Source organism: Calypte anna, chromosome 4B (assembly GCF_003957555.1).
Source record: "Calypte anna isolate BGI_N300 chromosome 4B, bCalAnn1_v1.p, whole genome shotgun sequence".
Classification (NCBI taxonomy): domain Eukaryota; kingdom Metazoa; phylum Chordata; class Aves; order Apodiformes; family Trochilidae; genus Calypte; species Calypte anna.
Window position 1 is genome coordinate 7,347,939 of NC_044249.1, and position 10,656 is coordinate 7,358,594.

The window sequence follows — 10,656 nt, forward strand, 5'->3', positions numbered from 1 at the left end:
GAATCCACTGCAATAATTCACAATAAACATTTCATGGAATTATAAATATATGTAAATAGGCAACCTATTTCAGGAAATATACTGTTGCTCTGGACTTACCAGCTCAAACACAACCCAGTTCAAGCACAGCAATTCTCCCTTTATGTGCCATACAATTACCAGAATTATGTATTAGACTACCCAGTTAGTCTTTGGTCGTTGACTTCTTTGCTGCTAAGCAGTGCACTACCTTACATTTGCTCAGGTATTTTTTACTAAATATTCCTCTACAAATGAAGTCAGAATTACTGTATCCACCTCACTGCAAGGCCGAGTTTTTTATTCCCTTGAATCTTGGGGAAAATTCCTTCAGGAATGTTATTTAACCTAAATTCAAGCACTGGCTTGCAGCCCTAGTCAAAAAGCACATGGAATTATTGGAACTTTGTTACTACAGCTGTACTGGAACTACAGCTACTGTCTCCCAGTGATAAGGGAAAAATCAATAAATGGTAACATGGTAGTGATATGGCAATGATAACATGGTAAGCTCACCAGCTTGGTCAGAGGTTAGACTGGATGACCTTGAAGGTCTCTTCCAACCAAAGACATCCTGTGCTCCCATGCTGCCATCTGCATCCCTGGCTCTTACTGCCTTCCACTTGGCCTCTGCCTTGTTGCCAGCTCCCTGGGGATGTGTACAAGGGCCTGAGGCAGGGCAAGACTCAAAGGCAGACAGCCAGGACCTTGAGAGGTGAGGATGAGGGGCTCAAAATGCTGGGGAGAAGCCATTGGTCTGAAATGCAGCTTGTGGAGATATATATGAACAGAATAGGTTGTCAAAGAGAATATGTAACAGTAAAATAACTTCTCCCCCTTGGCACACATGAATAATCAGGGGCTCTTGTGCTTTCAGAACACCTATAGGAGAGTGAATGCTCTAATGCTCCTTTGCCAGTCACCCATCCCTCAAAGTTTCCCAATGCTTCCATTCTCTCACAGGGCTTCCCACAGGAGTATGACTGTCCAAGCCCCTGCTACAGCTGCTTCAAGTGGTGGTGATTCCCCTACAGCCTTCCCAATTTAGAAGTGGCTGCAGAAGTAGTGGATTTCAGTCAGAAAAGGCCATATGCACAAGGAAACACCTGAAAAAATCCCAGCTGAGCAGGAGGGTGATGGGTCTGAGGGGACTGACCGCATGTCTGAAAAAAGGGTTCTCAGGAGGCAGGGAGTTTTTCTTCAATGTGCCCAGAAACAGTCTACCAGCAACTTGCTGTTTTCAGATTTCAGAACAGGGCTCATATTTTCCAGAAGCTGAAGCCTAAATAATGCTTTGAAATTAAGAGACAATTTGCTGCTCTATTGCTCTCCACATTTTTTTTTCCAAATGTTGTTACTAACCAAGGAATAAAACTTCAATTTAACAGAAAAATACATACTGGAAACACTTCCAAAATATCCTCTTTTCTCATAAGAGTTCTATAAGAACACTGTAACGAAATTCAGACTTGTTTACTTTTATATAAATCAAGGAATCTAGAAATTCATTGTGTCTGTTCATAAGGATGAGGTCTTCCTCACAGAATGAAAGACACTTTTTCTTAACATGGATTGAATAGACTCATTTGACAAACAATTTAGAAGACAAAAGCCATCATGATGTTCTTTCATAATCTTAATAATGAAAAGGGTAACAAAAGGAATTTAATCTCCCTGAAAACCAACGCAATTTAAATGTAACAGTATTTTTAACTGAAAATACTTCAGCTACGATTTCCACAAACCAGGGCTTAATATTGCACATCCAAAAAGATAACTAAAGAAAAAAAAAACAACTCAAGTACTGAATTGGCAACCTGATTGCTTCTGTTCCTATATTCTATTATTAGCCTATATATGATAATACCACAAAAAATGTGCCTGGATAGAATAAAAAACTTTCCAAGTGACATACTCTGGAGCTTTGATTTTAACATACAAAGGACAAATTTAAGAAAGGAGAAACAATATAACATTATCTCTTTACATGTCAGTGTTCAGAACTTGCACATTTCAAGAACAGTAATGCTTTCCTTGGCTAAATCCAATACAGGTATTCCTAAAGGGCATTTTGTCTTCTCTACAGACATGTTCAATTTTGATTTACCTGCAGTGAGCTGCAAACAGTAATATGCAAGATGTATTTTTCAGATTTCAAAACATTAGCAGTGCTTTTACATATTATCATTCCTTTCAGAAAGCTACTGAATTAATGCCACTTTTGACAACAATACTCTGCATATTAGCTTTTGCTACTTTTATAAATATATGGTTTTGTTCACAGTCCTAAAGATGGGACAACCAACAGCCATGGTAACCCATTTGCAGTAGTCCCCTTCCTGCAAGAGGGTTCAGGTCCACAGACACAGGTGAACACATGAAAAGATGTCAAAGGAACAATCTTTATTGTTCATTGCAGAAAAACCACCATGTAAGAAAGCTGAACAGTTTGTGTTCTGCTGTATCAGCAATTTAATCCTAACATATGTAATAATTAAACACTTCATTAACTATGAAAGTTAGTGATATTAGTATTTGCTTTGTAAGCTGACAGGAGAGGGACAGCAGAACCAGAAGCATCTCACTGGATTTCAGTGCCAGCAAACAACTGCACCACTGCCAAAAGAAAGCCACTGGCAAGTGACCCTCCCATGGTGAACAATGGCATCCTGCAGGCATTCAGCAGCATTAACACTGTAAAAACACTCCAGTACAAACAAATTACTTGCAGTTTTTTGAAGCTGTCACCTTCAAATAATATTTAAAGTCTTCTCTCCAAAAGAGCCTTTCCTTTCAAAAACAGAGGAAGGGAGAGGAGGCAACATGTTTCCCTTGCTATAAAATACCTGCAATCTTTCCTTCAAAGACTCAAAGATTAAATACCCGAGAGGACAGAAGCTGAATTTTAGTGAGTAGACCCCACTCTCCACAAATACTTTAAGTATTACTGATTTGTTTCAAGAGTTAAAAATGCTTGGTTTGCATGGGCAATGCATTTCACACAGCACTCCCTGCACGCTATCATTTTACACTGAATTAAGCTGCAAGACCAAGACAAATCCAAATCCCCCCTGCTTTAAAAGGCCATTTTTGTCAAGCGTGAGAGCAAGGCTATTTTCCTGACTTGGCTTCTCTGTGCCACCAACAGCTTCCAGGGTCACTGAACATCCCATAGCAGACAACAAACTGGTCTCTCCACTCAAGCACCGTGGAACAGCAACAGCAAAGCATCTGAAACCACTCGTGTTCAAGTCACATCCAGGACTGCTGGGCAAACAAAGCTGCATAAACACAAGGCTATGATGACTCCAGGTATTCTCCAGCCCCAGCCCAAGCAGTTCAGCATAATTTAAAAAGACAATTTTACAGCCTCCTAGATTATGGCAGAGCTGCTAAAAGCATCTCAGATTTGGGAATGCTGAAAGTTCTGGCATTTATTTGACAGTACATAAAATTGTGCAGTTAAGAGGTTTAATATATTTTCTTGCACTTCTCTAATTTCTTAGACTCCCAGGGGTGTAGAAGGGGGGCTTTTTCCACCAGACACCTTATGGATCAAATGAAAGATCCTGAGTTAGTACAGGCAACCAGAGACAAAATTAAATCTTTTATCACAGGTCTAACTCAACAACAAGATATCTTAGGATAGTAAATCAGCTCCTTCTCAAAGGAACTGGGAGAATCTGCAACTTCATACACACTGAAAGAATAAGTTGGGGGGTAAAGTGCTCGAATATGGGATTTTGAAGTCTCACTGCAAGCCTGAATTTTCTTCCACTGAACTAAGAGCAGAATTGAACACCTTTGAAATTTCCTTCTATTCTGAACAGTTTTAATAGTGGATCTGTATTAAAACTACTAGATAAATGGAAGGAGAACAGTGAGAGGGGAAAAGAAAAAAAAAAAAACACAAACAGGAGACCCCACAATTGCTTTGGGTCACAGAAGACTTGAGAAGATGATGAGGAACTCTAGAGATATCTAATGGAGCTGCAAGACTGGGACACATTATAGTGATGAAATTCATATTGTAAGTAATAATTCAGGCTACTCCTATGCATTGATGGATATAAAATGGACTCATCACTCAGGGAAGGAAAAACCCCTAAGTGTCAATAAATAGTTCAATAAAACCATCTGCTCAAAGCACAGTAATGATAAAACAAAAGTTAACTCTTAGGATATAGAAAAAATTAGACTGTAGCACTAGAATAGAGAGGGTGAACTTAATAGCACAACAGATCCTATACATACAAGGCTTATGCTGACACAGTTGACTCTTCGTATCTGTACATATGAAGTAGAGACATCTTCCCCTAATTTGTCCTCTGACACCCACAAATACATTTCCCAGAGACCTCAGTGTACTATCTACTGGTAGAATTAGTTACATTTTATCTTTTGAAATTATTTAATCTGTGTGGGCAGACAAAATTTTTACTTTAGGAACAGAAAAAAAACCCTACTCATTTTCTTTATAGGCTTTTTCCTTTAATGGTCTCAAATTTAAGAACAATAGAATGACTTACACTTCCATAAACTAAATATAAAAATAAAAATGTTTTATGTGTGATTTGGAAATCAAATTTTAGAGAATACCTCTGTAAACTGACTTACATATAGAGAAGAAAAAGTATAGGAGACAACTGAATCTGAAGATCTTAAATGACTTTGTTTCATAATGTTGATGTGTTAACTTCTGAGGGTAAACTCTCCATACACTGCTGGGTCAGCCTATGACTCACAAACCACTAGAGCTTGTACTTCTTTTTATTCATTTTATTGTTTTTAAAAGGTTAATGTACATGTATATACAGTTCAAAGAACTTTAGATATTTTTAGAGAAATCAATATCTTTCCTGTGACTTTACAGTAGTGTTAGGGTTCACTTTTTTGTTTTGACTTAAAAAACAACACTCACAAACCAGGGATTTTTCCAGCATTCATTTCTCTGTTAATATTCATATTTTAAAAATGAGTCTTTATTTTAAAATACCAAGTAAAACTATTATATGTAACTTGTTGGCAAAAGTCACTACTCTCCCTTGACTCTTTTGCAGAAATACTAACTGCAGACCTTGCAAATTTATATTCAGTTTTACGTCCTACATCTGCTAAAAAAAACCCCCAAAATTAAAAATCAACACTAGAACCCTTTCTTTACTTCCTATCTCATTTCATAAATACTTTTCTAGCTTTCTTCATCATAGTCTCTTGTATTTCAAAACCTTGTCTTGCACATGTAACGTCTTGTTTTACACATCAGCAGATCCACATGAAAGTTGCAAAAAATAAAAGAGCACCTTGATTAGGAGATCTTGTACAAGCTACAGCTTAACTGAACAAAAAAGATCTCAATGGTTTTGTTGTGTATAAGACAGCAAAATAGCCAAAGTATTCTTCAATAAAATGAACTGTCTGCCACGATTTATCTGTACAATTCCATCACAGCTCTTGCCTGTTTCTACACATTTCAAAAATATGTCATTAAGCAGCCATAAAAGTCATCTCAAATTGTTTTTTCTCCCAAACTGATAATAGACTTATAGATCTAATTTTCAATTTCTTTTCTTCATTACTTTGATTCTTAAGGAGAGAATGACATTTGCTGTCTGAATACTTTGTAGTAATATCTGGCATCTCTACAGCATTTCTGTCTGATGATCTCTCAGCTTTTAATAGGTTTCTTTACAGCACCTTGAAATGCTGACATATTTGTCTCTAACAGAAAATGGATACTTAGAAACAGACTATTTAAAAAATGAGGTTTATAGTTTCATTGTAAAACTACAACACTTTTTGGAAAAAATTACTCAAGAAGCCTCCTTTGCTGTCAAAAGCTGCAATGTTATTAAAATCATGACCCTCCATGGCACAGCATGAGAAAAGAACAAAATTGAGGCCTGGTTTTCATTCTTTTTTTTTTTTTTAACTACATGGACTGTCCTCTTCACAAATCAAGAAACTTGATAAGCATTACTGATAACAGAAGAAACAAAGTAATTGAGAAAATATCACCAACTAAAAAATTAATTTTTTATTTCTCATGGGGATCCCTCATTTTTTGCCAGTGTATATATAAACTTTTTTTATTGTTCACATAGGGCTTAAAAGGCATCAAATTAAACCAAGCACTTGAAACTGGCTTTGCTCATGAACAAAACGTATTTGTGACAAAATCTGGGAATAGGCTGGCTTAGCAAATTGTTTGCAGGGTTAATGAAATAACATCATACAGGATATCACAAGAGGAATGATGGAAAAGCAGGGTGAAGAGGAAGAAACAGAGAGAAGAAACAAGAGTTGAAAAAGACCTGAGAGAACAAACCCCACATCAAACAGGGACCAGCCAGATGATTGCAGAAACCTAAGAATGGATCACAAAATAAATAGGTGCAAATTTGTAGCCCTACCAGACAAGTTGTATTTCTGTTCATAATGTCAAAACCAGCTACTTCCACCAATACAAACACAGAACAGCCATATATCAACTTCCTCTCCTCTAAAAGCCAAGACACTCAGAGTTTCCCTCCCTACCACATACCTCTTTACACCTCTCATTTGCCAGCACCTCTCTGGATGGTGATGCCAGCTCCTTGCTAGTCTGACTTCTACAGGCAGAAATTTGGACAGAAATTTTACTCTCCACCATATCTTCTTCCACCACCACCTCACAATGCCACACATCAGGCATTTTCAGAAAATGATACATCACTACTAGTACACAAGTTATTCTAAAGTGATGCAGAAGCACTGCCTTGAACAGCTGAACACCTCTGTCACTGTCATCAATGGCAAATAGGTAAAGGAAGGAGATTTGAAAAGCCTGTCAGAAGCCTCAGGTAACAAGAAGTACTGAGAGTGTACCAGTCAATCTGTTATTTTCTTTGCAGCTAGAATCTTTTGTTCTTACACTCTGCCAATGCCAGCACTGGATTTCTCTACTCCACTGACTATGGCTAAAGACCCAATACATCTGTTAAATCTACTATGGGTTTTCTCTTTGTCATCTTTCCACTTGTTTCTTATAAAGCTACAGAAGTCTCTTCCTCCCCCCATAAGCCCTGCAACTTATGAAGAAGGCCCTTTCCAGTCTGCTAAAACAACCCATCAAACCATTCAGAGCTACATGAAGATACTAATTTTCACCCTCAAACACCAAAAGACTTGGAAGCCTTTTGAGATCCACATACAGTGTTTGAACCCACCACAATGCCACAGCTAGAGCAAGCCAAGGTGCTAAGCAACTGGATTGTCTTCCCTTAATTAATGGAAGGCTCCTGCTGACAAAGGGCTTTTGATAAAGATTTATTTCTTCTGGAACTCCCCAACCATCAAAACCAGCCCCCACCAGGCATGCTGCAAAGCAACACAAATGGCTAACATGGCAGCATTTGGAAGGCACACCTAACAGCTCCTGAGACCAGAAATTTGAAAGCAACATAGATCACAGGATTGGTGATCAAACGATGTATAAGAAGGAGGAAGATTTATTTTTGCTGCAGACAATTTTACATTTGCACTCTTGAGCAATTGTTCAGCTGCTGTATTTCTATACACAGACCAAGAGGACTTTATGCTTAAATACACTTTTTTATATATGCTACATGTTCAAACCATCAGGAAGACAAACACTGGTAGATTGCATAGTTGCTATTGAACACTGACAGTTAAATTATAAAGATTTTTTTTAGTCAACAATGAGCACAGTTTAATCAGATTTCTTTGCATCAGCTTTGGTGACCACATTTTCCTTAGCCAACAAAAGCAGAACATTTTATTTTATGACCTCTGGCACATAGCAATTAAAAAACCAGATCATTGGAAGATTAACAAAAATGTCTTCCTTTTATAACCTCACAACTGAATTTTCCAATTGTTCTGCAGTAAAATCCCCCATCCAAGCAGCTCCTAACCATGGAGATGCTTTCTAAGCACTTGACCAAATACTTAATCACCCCATCCCAAACAATAAAATACAAGTCTTATATAAAGACTTTTCAGCACAGAACTTCAAACACCTCACAAAATTGCCATTACCCACTCCTGCTAACCCTCAGACACATTATACTTCACTCTTTTACCCAACTGGTAAGTGACAGAGATAAAAATAGAAACCCTGTTTCCTCAGCCCCAGGTGAGTACTACTTCTGCCATGCCATAGTGCATGAAACTTCTTTCAGGATAACCCAAGCCCAAACTGACAATCACCAGTCACTTCTGCCCGGGTAAAGAAAACCTAAACCCTCTGTACTGTCATCATCCATATATGACAGCTCTTGGGTGCTATGTTTCAAGAAATCCAGAATTCTTCAGATCACTTACTGAGGGTGTGCCTGCACTCCACAACCCCAGGACACTTCTCAGACTAATTAGCTGGTGCAGAGCTCTCTCACTACATTGCTTCTCAGCAAGTTCATTTATCTTCATATTACATTATGCAGCACAGATTCAGCCTCAGAAAATCAGTTTCTCTAGGTAAGGGATAGATGCTTGATGAGGTAAAAGCAGTCTAAGAGACATTATTGTGAACAAGTGTTTCCACAGTACACTCATTTCCAGTTAACTCCCAGGTTTAAATTCTTCATAGACAAGAACAGATTTAAATTGAAATGGGGGGAAAATAAAAAGGCATTGTTCTGCTCATGACAGAAAGAGAAATACATCAGTTACAGATTAGGTGAAATCTGGTGAGGAGAGACTTGAGAGGGTCTTTTCCCCTAGCATGAGGGATGTGATTTGCTGTTCTTCAGAAGAAAAAATAACAATAGTCTGAAATATAGAAGAGCTACAAATTCCAAAAATAGGTTTGCACAGAAAACTTGCTCTAGTTTGGAAGTTTGGCAATAAATTTGCCATACACACACTTAGTCTACATGGAGCGTGTTTGAAGGGTGTTTAATTTCTGCATACTTTCCCAGAGCCTGATTGAGAACCCTCAGTTCCTAAGACCCAGTTCTTCATTCACTCCACACCCACTGCCAGGAACAACCTGTAAAAATCACTAAAAAGGTGTGCATTTTTACATTCTTTCAGCACCAGCTTGGTACAGAAGAATTAGAGGCCCAAGCTTACTTTCTCAGTAATTTATACAATTACTTCCCCAAACTTCACATGGTTTCTGGTTTTCAGATGGTACAAACACCCCAAACACCCCAGAAGAATAGTAGTGTATAAAAGTGAACTCTAATGGTCAAAAAACTGAAGTACCTCTCTCACTTCTGTTCACAAATGCTGTATGATAGTCCCTTCAACAAAACAGTCACACCCTATTTCTTCCACATCTTTTCTTTGTTCTAAGGACAGAGCAGGCAGCTAACACAGAATAAGCACTCATTCAATCCTTCAGTTCATCCTCACTGTTCACTGTGTGGCATCTCTGTATAATTTACAGCACCTACATCTACAATCATAATGAGAAAACTTCTAATTTATCTCCTCATCCTTTTTATACACCTGAATTATTTCCTTATATAAGTTCTCCACAGCACCTCCATCAGACAATTTCATAATTCTTGTTTTCAGGTAGGAAACTGGGAGACAGTGATGTGCATCAGGATCACCCATAATTAGAGATGCTTGACTTGAGATGCTCTGGGTGTCTCTTCAGAGGATACAGCAATTAAACAGCACTTTGTCAGTACAAAGTAGGACTTCAATCTATTTCAGTACTATCATGTGTTTTCAAAGCTGACACTAATCAGCCCCAAGAGTCTGAACTCCGAAAATGAGCAGTACACAACTAATGATCTTATTTTAAATATATGGTTGAACCTCATGCAGTAGCTCTAGGGCTGAACGAAGATTTGGTTCTAACCCAGAACAGGAGCCCCAGCTTTAAAGCCAATCTCTGTTACTGTTCTGCCTTCCTCACCTACTAGGTATCAGCCACCTGCAGCAGTGATGAGGAAGCATATCTAAAGGAAACAACCTCATTAATAAGCACACCTGAATTAATTTCTTAAATGCTGTCTACATGTTCTTCCTGAAAACAGCAAGTGAAAGAGCCTAAAATGACACCAGCATATGCCATTTTAAGGCAGAAATATGTGATTGAACTGAGTTTGCACAACCAACTTCAATACTGCCATCTCCTATCCATTGAGAACTTGTCATTGAATCACTCTCATAGAATTCTATGTTCCCAGAACTTTCATTTCATGCAGTCACAAATAGCAATATAATTAATTTAATTTAATTTTTTTGTCTCCATAATCACTTGCTACATTTGCAGCTTCAAGCTTAAAGAACTTCTACTGTAGGGCTTCTTAATACTAAACAGCATCCAAACAACTACTGCAAGGGCTTTCAGCACAAAGCTAATGATCCATGAAATAACCAGTACATAACACATGAACATTATATAGTTAGAGATCACAATGCAGCAACAAGCAAAAATCTCCTAAAACCAGAAACTTTTCTATCACCTCAGAAAACTGAGCTTCTTTCAGTGTGAACAATACCAGCAGACAACACTTTTTCCCTTGCTCAAAACCAATGCCATACCCAAGTTTAATTCCAAGTTTTTACAAACCACAACAGCATCACATCAAAGTCAGCGTTTTGCTAAACAAGCTCATTATAACTCAATATTTTTTTTTAATTATGTTTAAAAAAAAAAATTCATGAACAAAATGA